This window comes from Cajanus cajan, chromosome 3 (genome assembly GCF_000230855.2).
Source record: "Cajanus cajan strain Asha chromosome 3, NIPB_CcT2T_4, whole genome shotgun sequence".
Taxonomy (NCBI): Eukaryota; Viridiplantae; Streptophyta; class Magnoliopsida; order Fabales; family Fabaceae; genus Cajanus; species Cajanus cajan.
Window position 1 is genome coordinate 30504074 of NC_138519.1, and position 16740 is coordinate 30520813.

At 35.2% G+C, this 16740-nt stretch overlaps 1 long non-coding RNA gene across 1 annotated transcript; it reads right to left on the reverse strand.

Annotated features, from left to right (window-relative positions):
* Nucleotides 1-268: 268 nt before the first annotated feature.
* LOC145956545 (uncharacterized) lies at nt 269-2464 on the reverse strand. Its single transcript, XR_014432792.1, has 3 exons — nt 1084-2464; nt 889-984; nt 269-812 (listed from the first exon to the last, which is right to left on the reverse strand). It is a non-coding gene; the product is annotated as an uncharacterized LOC145956545 (long non-coding RNA).
* Between the last annotated feature and the right edge of the window lie 14276 nt (nt 2465-16740).

A 16740-nucleotide genomic window follows, 5' to 3' on the forward strand; every position in this document is an offset into this window, starting at 1 on the left:
GATGAAGGCGACGTAGATGAATAAACATATTTACGTCGGTTATGTAAAAACCGACTTAGATGTATGTGTTCATTTAAGTCAGTTTTCATAAAACAGTCGTAGATGTATATGTTGATCTAAGTCAGTTTTCATAAAACAGTCGTAGATGTATGTGTTGATCTAAGTCAGTTTTCATAAAACAGTCTTAGATGTATGTGTTGATCTAAGTCAGTTTTTGACAAAAACCATTTTAGATGTATGTGTAAATCTAAGTCGGTTTTTGACAAAAACCGACTTAGATTAACACACATCTAAGTCGGTTTTGTTGTAGAACCATTGTAGATTATATTTTTTTTAATCAGGTTAATTTTTAAAATAAAACTGACTAAATTATAAATATGTAAAAACTGATTCAATAAAACTAATCCAATTATCCAATGTGAGAGAAGCCACATCAAAATCCAACATAAACCAAAAGAGGCCAATATGAGATCCTTATCATTATAAGAATGACTCAATTACATCATTATCATATAATAAATAATACTAAAGAAGCCATATACTCAAAAATCAAGACGGACCTATCTGAGATCCAAAAAGAAGAGTATTTTCTTACAAAGAGAAGAGAAGCACAAAAAAATTAGGTCATACTACATTAGACATGTACTTAGCCGCCTAATGCTAAAGCCACATTCACCTATTTCTAAATTTTACATGTAATACTAAACCTTTCAACATGATCTATTTCTAAATTTTTCTAAAAAGAAATTTCCCCAATGAATCCGAATGTCTTCCAATTTGGTTTCCTCCAATGCTGTAGCATCTTCAAAAAGCTGCAACATACATACATCATATATTAGTTACATCATAATAAGCATTAAAAGAAATTAACAATATTTTTAAATGTACCTCACTCCAACCATTTGTTATACCCCCTTCAATTATTTCTGACATCCAATTCATGACATAGTATCCACATTCGTAATGTCCTTGTTGTTTATAACTCTAAAATGAAAACCAAATTGAGTAGTATAAGTAATTTTTTTAATTAAGACAATAAAAGAAACTTGTTAGGAACATTGACTTTAATTACAAACCACTTACCATGGGGTAAATCCATTCTAAGTTCTTTGACAATGTAGTAGATCTACCATTCATGACATTATACACAGCCATAACACTAAAGAAAATAAAATGAATGTAAGTTACATTATTATAATTTTATAATAAAGAGCATAAAATTAAAACATGTGTAAAAATTAAAGTTTACCTTTTGACTAAATTTTTGACATGCATAATGAGCTTATGATGCAAAGAACAAAACCATACAGCAACATTACTTATAGGACAAAGAACTAACAACTGCCAATGATTTCTACATTAAGCCAAAATTAGTTAAACAATACATATATAATTTACATAAATTAAATGCAATAAGAAACATGCACTAACTGATCAATGTAAGGAGCTAAGTAAATTTGTTTCTGGGAATTCTTTATCCTATCACTGATATAACTTATATTTTCCTCTTTCTTATTCCCTGATTTTTGTGTGGATTGGGGCTCTAAAAATCCATACAAATCATCATAGCCACGCTCTTCAATTTTTTGATTTAGATAACTGAAATTTATATAAAAAATAATTATGAATGAATCATAATTAATTAAATAAATATTGATACTAATAAGAATTGTGTACTCACAACATCCAAAATTGTATGATTGAGATGTTAAGCATTTGACGTTCTATTAATTCACGTATATCATCGAATGTAATATAGAACACAAAATCATTAGCACCGACACCAAATAGACTTCCAGGACATATCACCTGAAATGGTCAAGTTGGATAAGTAACCAACCTAAAACAAAAAATGTTAAATAGTCTTTATATAAATAAGACAATTTCACCTTAAATGGGTTGCCATAAGTTAAGGTCAATGATGCCTCATACAAATCACATATAGGATCATTACTGGGTTTGGACCTATGAACTGTTAGAATATCATGTGTTTGCTTAGATGATGAAATATGTCTCACAAGACATCTCGGCCATGAAATGAAAGTCTGTAGGGCATGTCCAACCAGTTGAACCTCTGAAGTAGGCACATGAACATGAGCATCAAAATCTCGGACAAACTCAACAACCACCTTGACCAAATCAACTGATAGAGGTACATGGTGTATGGTTGAACTACCCTCATAAACTCTACCAATGGCCACTACACGAGGTGGTATATCATCGATGCATAACTCACACAGACGAGAGATATCAACATGAGGCTCATCCCCAATGCATTACCATCCGCAGCAGTAGCACTTGAAGGAGTTGGACAACTACCTTTACTACTATCAGGGACAAGATCTACTTGAACAGGAGGAACATCCCGTGTTTGTCTATTATTGATATCATTTTTCTTGAGTTGTGCAACAACTTGCTGTGTGAGGAGTTCCAAATCCTTGGGGGGTTAATTTAGCTATTGCTAATCCTTGTGACTGGCGTCGTCCAAAGTACTAACCAATAGTAGTACCAACACGAGCTGCACGAACACGAACAAGATGCTCTGGTCGTCCAAGGGCAGTATTCAATATATCTTGATGCTTGTCAGGAACAAAGGAACCCTGTGATGCTTGCTCATCCAACTCATTCTACAATAAACAAATTTAGTTTACAATATATCATAGAATAAATTTTTTGAGTAAATTGGTAAATAGTTTTATTTTTAAAAAAATACAATTTTTTCAGCAATTTGGTTAGCTGACTCAAAAGTCATTTCACCTGAACTTTTTGTGCGAGCCATCACCCACATCTTATGACGTGGAGGAGGAGGAGGAGGATCAATAACTACATCCTGACTAGCACCAGACTGTATTGCTTCTTCCTTTAGTCTTTTAACTTCTTTTTTAGAATAATTTGTCACTAAGAGATCATAACCCCCACGAGACAATAGGTGGGGGCATCATTATGTTGCTGGATAGCCTGTGCTTTTTCTCTTATAACCTGCAATAATTACATAACATAAAAAAACATAGAAAAATAAATAAAGCTATATTATAAATTTTAAAAAATAATAAACATAGTTTACCTGCCATTTTGGGTCATTTCTAATTTCTTTGAATTTTTCCCAGTCTTCAGGATCGATGTTATACTTATCACAAGGACTATTACCTTTTTGTTTCCCATTTATCCAGACCCTGGTAAGAAAAGACTTATATTGCCTAAATCTTATAGCAACATGTTGAAGGATTTTTTTCCTCAATATAGCATTATCCTCAATCTGATATACTTCCTACAAAAAAATAAATTGAACAATTAATAATAATAAATTTAAACTATCAAACAAAGTTGTCAAATAATGATATATTGTCAAATCCTTAGATGTTCATCAGTCATCATTTTCTTGACACATGGTTTTCCTGGTAAACTAATTATTGTTATTTATTCTTTTTTCTTGTTTTTGTACTCAAAAGCTGCTCTTGTCATGTTCCCATTGTTTTTAATTTACTCCTAAAATGGGTAAGTTACACTAGGAAGTTGCTATTTATACCTGTTAAACCGAGAAAAACAACTTCTGTTATGAACTTGGGAATGAGAAGAGAGAAATTGATGGAAACAAACAATGTTGTTGAACAATTTTATTGAAGCATTGAGAATGGGGCAAAATTATCTCTCCTCGGAGGGTTTCTCCTTTAGGATTTCTACCTTCTCAAAAACCAAATGCTCAATTTACAAATGGTGGCAGATATTAGTGAATTTGCGTCCCTTAAGTTATCATATTTATTTATGTCATTGATTCCCTCCCTCTAACTAACTAAAATTCTAATTGCAACTCTATTAAAACTACCCTTCCCCACATTCCTAACAACTTCTCTAATTCTCAACATAATATACCAGAGGAATTCATAAACTTTTTCGGTAGTAAATTTGAAAAGACATGTATGATGTGCACCCAATGCCTACCAAATACAAGTCAAAAAATCAAATATCAAAGGTGAACCAAATTATTGATAGAAAGTTTTCTGAAAACATATATTCATATTGAAAAATCATTAATGTAGGACACACTGAATTTCCTTGAGAGAGAAATTCCCTGTAATGTATTATATGTCCATGAGTAGATAAAGACAGGAAAATTCCAAATCGATTGAATTTTAAATTGTAACTTTGGGAGGCAATAATTGTTTGAATTTAAAACAATACTAAAAGACCTTAGCAAAAGTATATGAACTAATACCAAAAAGGGTTGGGCACAGTGATAAGCTGTGCTCCCAGTCGTTCCAGTAAAACACCACACCTGTACCAATAAATTCGTCTAGCACTCCAACAATTTCAAGATAACCTGAAAAAAAGTATATATTAACTTAATACCATGGGCAACATTGAACATGTCATTCACCCTAAAACATTAAATCAGATACGAATGATGGAGCAACAATAATATATGAGGTAATACCAGAACGGAGCACAGTGATAAGCTGTGCTCCCTGGTTCATTCCAGTAAACACCACAGATGGACGAAGAAATTTGTCTCACGCTCAAACAATTTCAAGATAACCTGAAAACAAAAAACAAAAAACAAAAAACAAAAAAGCTATGAGTATATAATAAGCCAAAAAAACACTTTAGTATATAATAAATTAATGTCATGAAGAACATTGAACATGCCATTCAGCCAAAAATAGTAAACCAAATACAGTAATCAAATGAGGGAGCAACGATGGTACAACGAAGCTACCAATGAAACACGCATAAACAGAGACACCTGGTTATGAGCAATAATGATTATTAAGTAAAGGAGATTTGTTACGGATAGAACCATCAAAATTTATTAGTAATGATAAAGCCTAATGGTCTAGCACAAGAAGGAGAATGATCAAGCTTTAGACGATACATCCTAAGTCATACGAAAGGCCAACACAAGTATCAAACAAGGCCAAATCAAGAACAAGACAAAAGTGGATTAAGCACTGGATGAAGTTCGTACAGATGTCAGATGAATCTTAATGCACTACTAGTCAAAGGTCAACAAAAAGTATCAAACGATGGGTAATACAAGATGAAGAAATGTTCCAAACGGAACTAAAGTTTTCCATCTTCACAACTGACCAGATGAAAGGATAAGTCAAATTAGACAAAAGAAAAAGTCAAGCCAGATGAAAGGAAAAGTCAAAAGTCTATCTCTTAGATGGAGACTCAAAATACAGACCCAGATGAAAAATATTGAAAAGCATCTGAAGTCCACTATTCACAATGAGGAATATCATATATTGTCTATACTCATAGAAGAGAACACAAAGTCTTCATTACTGGGAAAAGAAAGAAGAAAAATAGACGAGCGCGAATCCATAAGTCAAAACAAAGCAAACCACGAGTATCAAACAAAGAAAGTCAAATGATAGATAGAGTAAGACATAAGTTCCAGACAATGACAAATCAAATATCAGACGAAGATGGGTCGAGGCAAAGCACAACATGAGGATTAGAAGAAACAAAATCAAATGATAGATGGAATACAACATGTGCGCCAGACGATAATAAATCAAATAGCAGACTAAGGTATGTCAAGAACAACCTAGAGAGCAACATAAGAACTCAGACTAAGATTGGTCAAAGATCAGAAGAAAGTTAACAAAATATCAGACGACGGACATCACAAACTAAAAAGTGTTCCAGACAGAAACAAAGCCGGTCCATCTACATTGTTGACCAGACCATAGAAAGTCAAAGCATTAAGGATTAATGCTCAAACGAAGATCAAGACTTGAGATGCATATGGAATACCAGATGTAGACAAAGACTGTCGTGTAGGCATTTAAAGAATCAAGTCTCAAGGGACAACTCAGGCATTGTCTACGATCAAATGAAATCTCTCAACATGATCGCATGATTAAAGGAAGAGAAGAAAAAGAAGAAAAGCATGCAAAAGTAAAAGCATGCATGTGTCAGAAAAAGTACATTACTTTTTCAGATAAAGACAACACTCTGCAGCTACGCGACCGGAAAAAGGATAAAAAGTTCCTAGGTCTCAGCTAAAGACAGACACTACTGTTAACAAAACAAAGAAGACTTCACGAAATGTCTACAAACAGGAAGAAACATTTAATGCAAGATCTTAAGCATTAAATGAGAAGATCGAACTAGTCATGAACGACTACATCCGCTTCAACGGACACTTGTAACGGGCAGATTTTACAAGACTATATATAGATCATCACTTCAAACCTTGAAAGGTTGGCTTTTGACATTGAAGGAAAGTGATATCAAGCCCATGGAGCAATGGAACCAGAGACGGAGCTTATAGAGTCAAATCTACAATAATATATTTATCTTTGTAGACTAAGGAGTTCTAAGTGCAACTTAGAAACACGCACCTTAGTGAGGGTAGAAATTCTTGTATCCTCTCTGTGAGAGTAAACCAAACACTCAAACCAAATCATATATCCATCATTTGTAAATCCTGAAGAGGCTAGGGAAAGAATACTTGTAAAAGCCTGAAGAGGCTTGCCAAAGAATACTCATTGCGAGCTAGAAGTGGCTGAACAAAGAATACTAGCGCTGACGAGTGAAGTTGGTGGGCCAAGAGTTGGTCGATAGTACTCACTAAGAGCCAGAAGTGGCTGAACAAAGAATACTAGTGCTAATAAGTGAAGTTAGCGGGCCAAAAGTTGGTCGATAATACTCACTAAGAGCCAAAAGTGGCTGAATCAAGAATACTAGCGTCGACGAGTGAAGTTGACAAACCAAGAGTGGTTGATAATACTCACTAAGAGCCAAAAGTGGATGAATCAAGAATACTAGTGTCGACGAGTGAAGTTGACGAACCAGGAGTGGCTGATAATACTCATTGAGAGCCAGAAATGGCTCAATCAAGAATACTAGCGTCAACAAGTGAAGTTGACGAACCAGGAGTGGTTGGTAATACTCGGGGAACTAGAAGTGATTTAAGAATACTAGCGTTGACGAGTGAAGTTGACGAACTAGGAGTGGTTGATAATACTCGGGACTAGGAGTGGTCAAGAATACTCATTGTGAGCCTGAAGAGGCTGAACAAATAATACTTGTACTTCATTGAATATCTAGTGGAACCCTTCAATTGAAGGAGGTTGGACATAGCTCAGTCTAAGCGAACCAGTATAAATTTATTGCACTACTTATTTCCATTTCAGACGCAATTTTCCTTAACTGTTAAATCATATTGTGATCTTCGTCCATAACTCATTCTTCACTGTAATTATCTTCAGATGAAAACTACACTTATTTAATTTATCTTCTTAAGAAACAATTTTCGTTTAAGAAATACTTTTCGTGTGCAGACGATGAACTTTCAGACAACAAATTCCTTGTTGAGCAAATCCTGCACAGTTCTTTTAAGTACTCAAAATAATATTTACTAGACGAAGAAGGAGTCCCTTGCGAAAATGTTTTTAAAATTCCTTTGTTCACACTTACACATATTCAACCCCCCATTCTATGTATTTTTCTACTAACTTCATAGCAAACATATTCATTGCTAATGTATCTCAAAATCTTGTCCACTCCTTAGTAACTTGAATAGTTGCAACCTCGTCTATGACATTGTTTTGAACTCTTTCACTTTGCTGGTTGGTTAACTCCTCATCAATAATAGATAAGAGCTCTATGTCTTGAACTTCCAAAATTTGATCGATTTGTTGGTCGTCTCTTATAAAATTGTGTAACACAAAGCAAGCATTAATAATTCTTATTAGTGTCTTTATATCAAAAAATGATGGAGTTCTTAATATACTCCATCTTTTTTTCAATATTCCAAAAGGCCTTTCTATTGCATTTCGTGCACTTGAATGACAAAGATTAAATAACTCCTTGAAATTTTGAGGGGTATTTCCAATCCACTCATTCAGATGATATCTAGTCCCTCGGTATGGTGCTACAAATCCTGGACCATTAGTATATCCCGCATCCACAAGAAAGTACTTACCTACAATTTTTAAAAATGAAATCACAACCTAGAACTAGATAAAATTAAATAAAATACTATTTACATGATATATTACCAATTGGAATTTCAAGTTTATTTTGACGACGAAAAGCATCTCGTAATACTCAAGAATCTCCTATTGACCCTTCCCACCCAGGTAACACATAAATAAACCTCAAATCTGGACCACAAGTTGCTAATACATTTGTAGAGACATCACCCTTTTTGTTACGATATTTAGGCCTATCTTCAAAAGAAACTGTTACTGGAATATGTGTTCCATCAAGTGCTCCAACACATTTCTACAAAGACCATAAGTTTATTCATATATTTAATTTTTCAAAAGAGGTTTATTTTAAGTTTGACTAGCCTTACAATTGAAAAACTTACCTCAAACCATCTCCATTTCACTACTACAAATTGATCTATCTAAGTCACTCAATCTAAGTCGATTTTCTAAAAAACAATGTAGAATAAGATGCGGTGGCAATTTTGTAAATAAAGGTAACGTAATTTACGATGGTTCACAATATAACCATAGTAGAATTGGATAACCCTTGTGATTTATAACGTTTTTTCTCTAAAACTGACTTAGATATGAACCCCAAATTCACGCTCTCAACATGCGCGCCCTTCACTTTGTTCTCTCTCGGTTCATCTCCTACCCATAGCCCTACCACCCACAGCCCTTGTTTTCTTTCTTAGTTCATTCTCCCATTCCGTAAACACCACACTTCTCCATTCCATTCCGAAAAGACAAACAGATTGTGAGGAGATTGCGAGGAGATTGTAACCTGCGACTACGAAAAGGTGCATCTCTTCACGGTGCACTCTCACACACTTCAATTCGCTTTTCCGTTGAGCATTGCTGCACCAGTTGCTGCATGCTTCGTAAGTCGATCATTCATTCCTTTCATTCAAGTGAGTAACAATCTCTCTCTCTTTCTCTTCTGTGATCGCTTTTCGACCGGTGAATCTTTTTCCTATTTCCTGAAACTCTTTTATCGCTCTATTCGCGTGTGGCAAAATGTGCACGATTCTTTTGCTATTAGAGAAAGCTTGATCATTCTCCTTCTTGTGCTAGACCATTAGGCTTTATCTGATGTTTGTACTTTCGTCTAGATTGGATCATGCTTTGTCTTGATGTTTGATCAATTTTCTTCTTGTGCTAGGCTTGGCTTCATTTGATATTTTCATCTGATGCTTGAAGCTTTCACCCTTTATCTTGATTCTGGTGTAGGCAGTGGCACACGCTTATGCTTTATTATTCAACCTGCCTGTACTTATGTTTTTCTGAAACATTAACACACTTGTTAGAAATAACAACATGTATTATATTTGTCTCATTCAAAACCTTGCTAGGAATTGCTTTGTTTGGCTTAACATGCTAACTACCAAGTTAGAAGAAACATTTCTTAGGGAGATTTTTTTTATTTTTATGTAATTTCTATTGAATAAAGACTTATTTTTATGTACTAGATGGACTTCTATGTACTAGATTGAAGAAAACTTTGGTTGAAATATTGTCTTTTGATAGCTTCCATTTGTTTACAAAAAAATATTTACATGATCTAGAATTATGCATTGGATTGATCAAGTTAATTTTGTGGGTTGTATATGACATTTTTTATGTGTAGGTTAATAAGTGGTATTAACTTCAATGGAGTCATCCAAAGAGAACTTGAAGGGAAAACGAAAGATGGCAGAAATAAATAACGAGGAAACAAGAAGTTATTTCACATGGAATTTGGAGATGTAACGTGCATTATCTAATTAATTACAAGATCAAAGGAGCTTGGACAACAAGAGTGATGGAGCTTGGAAAAGGGTAGCATATAATTCTACAACTGTAGTGTTATCTAGCAACTTCAAAATCTAGGTCACTTGGGAAAATGTAAAAAATCATATAAAACTTTGGAGATCATGGTATGGAGTTTTAGTGACATCCTCAGTCAAAGTGGATTTGATTGGGATGGCACGAAACACATGATTACAGTTGACAATGAAAATGCTTGGAATGAGTATGTTAATGTAAGTAATTTTATACTATTATTATTTAAAGCAATGTAATTTTTTTTTCTATTAGTAACTTGTTTCTTTTGTTTTCAAGGCCCATAAAGAAGCAAGACAATTCCAATTCAAGGTGATTGCAAACTAGGATGATATAGTGGACTTGTGTGCTAAAGATAGAGCCACTGGACATAGAGCTGAGACTGCTATGGATGTTGATGAGGTCATGAGCAGAGAAATAAATGAAGGGGAATTAGGTTTAGAGGGTGCTAGTGATACCATATATTTAGATGAACCTAGCTCTACTACACAAAGAAGGGGCCAATCTTCAGCTTCTACTAGCACACAATCTCAGAGGAGAAAGTGATGGAATAACACTAAGGCCAAGAAGTCCAAGAGGTGATGTATTGAAGGAAGCAAAAGGAATGGGTTAGTGTTGAAAAACCATAGGAGGAGTGAGGCCTCTTTTGGACCTTAGCTCCTAAGTTTTTATTAGCATAGCATTTATTTTTATTCCTATTTTGCCCTTGTCTTTGATTTCCTATTTTACCCTTGTATCTTGGGGTATTTTAGTCTTAGAATTTATTTTACTTGTATTTCTCATTTTACCCTTGTATTTTGGGGTATCTTAGTCATATGATTTATTTTCTTTTGTATTTCCCATTTTACCCTTGTATTATGGGGTGTTTTAGATCATAGGATTTTATTTTTGGGCTAAGGTATTTGATTAGGGTGGGATAAAAGCTAGGTGCATTTTTGGTGGTGTTTGGACCTATTTTTGGACTTGGAAAGGCTTAGGCCCAAGTGGAGAGCACTAGGTTGCATGGTCTTATCATGCACCTAGATGTAGCCTAACCAAACCCAAAGATTCCATTCTTGGCCACCAAGTTGCATCTAGGGTTAATTTGGGTTTCATTTGGTGTGCATTTGGCATTGTGAATTTTGGCCATGCAACCCTAAATGCAACCCTAGATGCCTCTCACTCCTATAAAAACCCTAGGCACCACACCTTGTAAATACTTTGGATATTGAATATAAAGAGAGTCTTTTGTGCCTTTATATCCTTCCTTAGTCACCCTTGGCTAATTCGGCCACCTCCCTCCCATCTCCACCTTGAGAGAAACAACCCTAGAAGCGGTCTTCATCATCATGAAGTGAGCCAACCCTAGAGTACCCTTCTCAAGCATTTCCTCAAACACCTTCTACCCAACCTCCATTTTCGTCCATTCCATCATTATCCACCCTAAAACCTTGTGCCACCTTTGAAGAACTTGATCCTTGGAGAAGGTGTCCCATTCTTTGTTGATCATCTCAAGTTCATGCAAGTGAGGATGCCATCATGTGGTATCTAGAGCCTTGGTTCTTCAAGGGTAACTTTTCCATCATTTGGTATCAAGAGCTTAGGTTATCTTCAAGGGTAACTAGCTTCCTTTCCATTTTCTTTGAGTCTTTATTTCTTGAGTCTTGATTTGCATCATCTTTGTGTCTCCTTGTCATCCATGAAAGTTTTGCCATAAGGTCTCATCATATTATTCTATGGTTCACTCATTGTTCATGAGCCTCCTTTTGTGCTTTAGGGTTTTTCTTGAGTTTTAGGTTCTTGTGTGCCATCTTTGTTTTTACTCTTGTTGCTGGAAAAATATTTCAAGAACATGAAGAACATGCATTACATCTCTTTTTGATCTTTTTACCTTTCAAGTTTTGTTAAAAGTTGTGTTTCTCTCACCCATCTCAAAAAGACAAATATCTTGATGTATGATGCACCCATTTGATGTATGAAACCATGAAAATATGAAATGTATATGTTTTTCTATGAGGTGGCCTAAATTTTGCTGCACCATTTAGAGGTCATTCATGCATGTTAACTAGTCCTTAGCATGCTCCAAATTTGTGTTGAAATCTATGTGTTATTTCCTTCCTACACATACATGATAGGCCACCTTTCCATGCACATCATTACATGATTATTATTTTGTCCTTTTATGCACATGTGTGAGTGATAAGTTTTGTGTGTGAGTGCTGGAATCTTTGAAAAAAATCTGCACCAAAAAGAAAATAGTACAAGACACACTCCACTCACAAAATGCTTCTATACCCACCCAAGTATTGCCACTTGTCTCTCTATTTTTGACTCCTTATATGTGCTGAATTTTTAATCACCCACAAGTGTAAAAACCAAGCAACATTTAAAAAGAAAATAGAAGAAAAATCTGGACAGAAAAATTATAAAAAAAAACGCGACCAAAAAAGACAAAGAAAAGAAAGAAAAACAAAAAGGACTTGTTGCTAGACTTGTGGACATTGACCTAATTACCCTTGCACATTGGAGTTGGACTTGGACTGAATTTTTGGACCTTATTGGACCCTCTTTGAGACACAAAACCGTGGCTAGACCTATACCAAAAAGGACTTAAGTTTACAATTGCAAAACCTTTAAAGACTTATTCCATTCTAGTGCCATTCTAGGATTTTCTCTTTTGAGTGCTAGCCTTTTTAATGTGTCTTAATTTTTGCTTGTCTTCCTTGAAATTCTTATGTTTGTCTCATTAATCTCTCTTTGAGTTTAGCTTTTTAATTGAGCTTTTTCAGTTTTTATTCCTTTGTCCTCCTTCTTGTTCTTGGTTGGTTTGTTGTCTTTGAGTGTAGGTGAAGTACTATCTCCAAGATACCCTTAGCAAAATTTCTTTGGGGGATTGAGTGGAGACTAAATCCGTGAGGTCCCAAGTGCTTTGGAGAAGGATATCATATCTCAAAGAGTGCAAACACCATAGGAGAGGACTAACTTTGTTTGTTCCTTGTGAAGGGGAGCCAAATTGGAGGAGTTGAAGACTTGAAAATTTTGTTTTCCTAATTGTTTCTTTCTTGTGAATTTTCGGCCTTTTGTATTTTGGCCTTTGCTTTATTTTATCTTGGTTTGTAATTGGCCATTTTTAAACCTCTTCATTTTGGTTTTAGTTCGTGTAGTTGAAGGTGATTTGAAAACCTTCACCTAGGACTTCGACTAGTATATGCTTTAAGTATTTTTCTTTTGCATGTTTCAAAGCTTTTAGTAGTATAATTGCTTAGGACTTTATTTTTGTCTCAATTTCCGTTTAGAAGGCTTGCTTTTGCCTACTAGGGGGAACGTGCACACACACACACTTTATTTTTGTGCCAAATTGTTTTGTGAGAAAAGTAGAAAAGGCTTAGTGATTTTTACTTGATAAGGCTTGGTTATTAAGTGATTCCTAGTAGTCCACCTCCCTTTGATAGTTCACTTTGTACACTTAGGCCTTTTTCTACCTATCTTGCACCTTGAAAACCATTTGTGAAAACCTTTTTATCACTCATTCTTTGTGAAAACCTTTTTCAAACCTTTTTGAAAACAATTTTGTGAAAACCTTTTTGATCAAAGATGAGTCATCATTCTAGTGTACATGGTCATAACTCTTGTAGTTCTAGGTCTAGTGTTAGAGATGAGATTAGAGAGTTAAAAGAGTACATAAGAAAAAAAGAAGAGGAACACATAAAAAGAGAGGAAGAAATTAGAAAAAGGGAAAAAGAAAATGCTAGGAATAAGGAGGAAATAAAATAATTACTTGCAAAATTAGTTGAGGGGAGAGAAACTAGTGGATCCAAACATAGGATTGTTTCAACTAGAACTCAAATAGGCAAAGAAGTTAGAGTTCCTAGGAGTATGTATGAGGAAGAAAATACAACAAGAGAGGTAGGACTTAGAAGAAAAGAAAAAGAAAAGAAAATAGAAAAGAAAGAAAAAATAAAGAAAAGTATAGAAAAAGTTCAAGAGTGGTTAGAAAATGAAAATCAACAACCAACACTCTTAGAGAAGAGTAAGGAGGATAATGTTTCTTCCAAAGGGCTTATGCTTGAAGAGAGTCACTTTCCCATTGAAAATAATTTAAAAAAGACTCTCTTCATCATCAAGACCTTAACTCTTTCTCTCACGTTGCCACTAGTCATGAAGTGGAGATTCAAAAACAAATCCTTTTTAAAGAAAAAGAATCTCAACTTCAAGATTTAGTGAAGAAGAAGTGGACTTCACTTAGTCCCACTTCTTGTACTACTTCCTTGGTGGTGCCTAAGGAAGATAAGCCTTCTGTCTTTAAAACTCTTTCTACTTTACTTTTCCTCATAAAGCACCCAACTTTTGATTTGTATGATTTGTTGGATACATCTCATGGTGTCCTATTTTCTATTTTTGATCTTGAGGGAAGTTCAAACTTATTTGAACTTAACTTGGTTACTTCCCTACAAGACAAACTTAGATTATATGAGTTTTCTAGACTTCTCTTAACACCTTTTTCTCATATGTATCTAACAAATAATGCAATACAAAGTTGTTTAGGTAATTTTTTAGTTAATTTTTCTTTATTTTCTAGTACATACCTAGGTCACTACATTAGGTACCTCCAACAAGATATTTTAGTTTTTAGGACTAATGCATTAGTGTGCTATAGTTTTAGTCTTTTTACCTTTTTAGTTTTTGGTTATAGATCTAGACTTCACCATGGGGAGGATCCTATCTTTCGCATTAGAGAGTATAGTCCTTTTAATTTAGACAATCTTTTTAGCATTTTTAGTAGAACTCCTCTTAGGATACAGTTTCCATTTCTACCATACACCATTACCTCTAATGTTTATTTTTATGTTTTTGTTGGCCATGATACCCACCATGAGGAACCTCTTGATTTGAGGTCAAATCCTTTTCAAGAGGGAGGGAATGATGGAATAGCACTAAGGCTAAGAAGTCCAAGAGGTGATATATTGAAGGAAGCAAAAGGAATGGGTTAGTGTTGAAAAACCATAGGAGGAGTGAGGCCTCTTTTGGACCTTAGCTCTTAAGTTTTTATGAGCATAACATTTATTTTTATTCCTATTTTGCCCTTGTCTTTGATTTCCTATTTTACCCTTGTATCTTGGGGTATTTTAGTCTTAGAATTTATTTTACTTGTATTTCTCATTTTACCCTTGTATTTTGGGGTATCTTTGTCATAGGATTTATTTTCTTTTGTATTTCTCATTTTACCCTTGTATTATGGGGTGTTTTAGATCATAGGATTTTATTTTTGGGCTAAGGTATTTGATTAGGGTGGGATAAAATCTAGATGCATTTTTGGTGGTGTTTGGACCTATTTTTGGACTTGGAAAGGCTTAGGCCCAAGTGGAGAGCACTAGGTTGCATGGTCTTATCATGCACCTAGATGTAGCCTAACCAAACCCAAAGATTCCATCCTTGGCCACCAAGTTGCATCTAGGGTTAATTTGGGTTTCATTTGGTGTGCATTTAGCATTGTGAATTTTGGCCATGCAACCCTAAATGCAACCGCCTCCTACTCCTATAAATACCCTAGGCACCACACCTTGTAAATACTTTGGATATTGAATATAAAGAGAGCCTTTTGTGCCTTTATATCCTTCCTTAGTCACCCTTGGCTAATTCGGCCACCTCCCTCCCATCTCCACCTTGAGAGAAACAACCTTAGAAGCGGCCTTCATCATCATGAAGTGAGCCAACCCTAGAGTACCCTTCTCAAGCATTTCCTCAAACACCTTCTACCCAACCTCCATTTTCGTCCATTCCATCATTATTCACCGTGAAACCTTGTGCCAGCTTTGAAGAACTTGATCCTTGGAGAAGGCGTCCTATTCTTTGTTGATCATCTCAAGTTCATGCAAGTGAGGATGCCATCAGAAAGACAAGAGAAAAAGATGAATAGCTAATTCGTTGAAAGAAGTGGATGAATATTTAAAGCGACTTGTTCAAGCATTTGATATTACGATTGATGAAGATGTTTTTATTCAATAAGTGTTAGCTGAAACAACTTTGATACCAAACCTTAATCAACATCAATGGGCAAAAGCTGTTAAATGGTTATTTGACACTCCAAAATAGCTAGCTATTGTGAAAACTCTTCCAATTGAAAAAAGGCAACTTATGTTTTAACACATATTTCTTGATGTAAATTTTTTTCATAACTTCTTAATTTTAATTAATTTGATTGGTTATTGCAAGTTAGATTTCTAACCTTTTCATGTACTTTGTATGTTTCAGGTTTGTAGCCATCCAATTTCGTCCGGGGGGCAAATAAACAACAAGATAGGACATCAGAGGGCCGAAAAGCCTAAATTAACTTTTTTAGTGGCCCGGAACGGGCCATTCCAAAATCGGAACGGGCCGTTCCCAAGTCTGGAACGGCCGTTCTCGGGTCAAAACGGGCCGTTCCGAGGCTTCTAAAAGGCCTGAAAAATGTAGGTTGGAACGGGCCGTTCTATACCAGAACGGGTCGTTCCAAACCAATCAAAGGGCCTAAAAACTTGTACCCCGGAACTGGTCGTTCTCACCTGAGACGGGACGTTCTGGTTCCTCTAAACGGGCCATTCTGATTTCAGAACGGGGCGTTCTAGGATATGAAAATGCTACATAACGTTCAGATTCAGAACGGGTCGTTCCGAATCCAGAACGGGCCGTTCCGAATCCAGAACGGGCCGTTCCGGCCCACGTCTGATGCCTATAAATAAGAAATCTCGGGCACAGTTCAGGGGACCCCAAAAATTTCATCCAGCATTCCTTAGAGCTCAAAATTTCTCTCTTTTTTTCTCTCTCTCTCCTATTGTATTTCTTGAGTATTGTGAGGCAATTGTAGTGCGGAAGGTTGCCACAAAGCACCTAAAATCTCCCTATTTTGAAGATCCAATAGAGCTCATTCAAGAGGTATTTTAGTTAATTTCTTTCTCTTTGTTTTTATTTCTTATTTATAATAATTATCGTTATAATAAAAATAATCATGTAGACA